Source organism: Thermobia domestica, chromosome 9, assembly GCF_964235325.1.
Source record: "Thermobia domestica chromosome 9, izTheDome1.hap1.1, whole genome shotgun sequence".
Lineage (NCBI taxonomy): Eukaryota > Metazoa > Arthropoda > Insecta > Zygentoma > Lepismatidae > Thermobia > Thermobia domestica.
Window position 1 is genome coordinate 77,762,458 of NC_137462.1, and position 545 is coordinate 77,763,002.

Here is a 545-nt window from a genome sequence, read left to right on the forward strand (position 1 = left end):
CCTATTTAATTTTCGTTATTTTCATTTATGTCTAACCGTATTCATACTATGGGCACTAAACGTTTTCTTAGACACAGTCACCATGTCTTTGCGATCATTTTGAAAACGGTGTCTCATGTCGAAAATTTTCTTACAGGAGCTGTTTGATATTAATTTGTCTATGTAACGTGATGTTACTCGCTTCAAGCTGCTATTTGAAATTTTCAAGTTGGCCCCGGATACCTTTCAGTTGGCCCTTGGAGTCACCCCGACAACACCTCTCGATGTGCCTTACGTCAGTTAGCTACTCCAGTTTTTCTTCTGTTGATTTATCTCCAATCGCTTTCATACTACGGGTACTAAACCTTTTCTCTGACACGGATACTATGTTTCGGCGGCCTTTTGAGAACACTGCCATTTCACATCAATCATTTTCTCCTGCAATATGTTAGATTTTGCAAGATTTATAGAACGAGGTACAACTCGACTCATGTTACTATTTGAAATTTTGAAGTTAGCCCCCAAGATCACTTTAGGAAGGCCACTGGGATCACAGAGACCACACC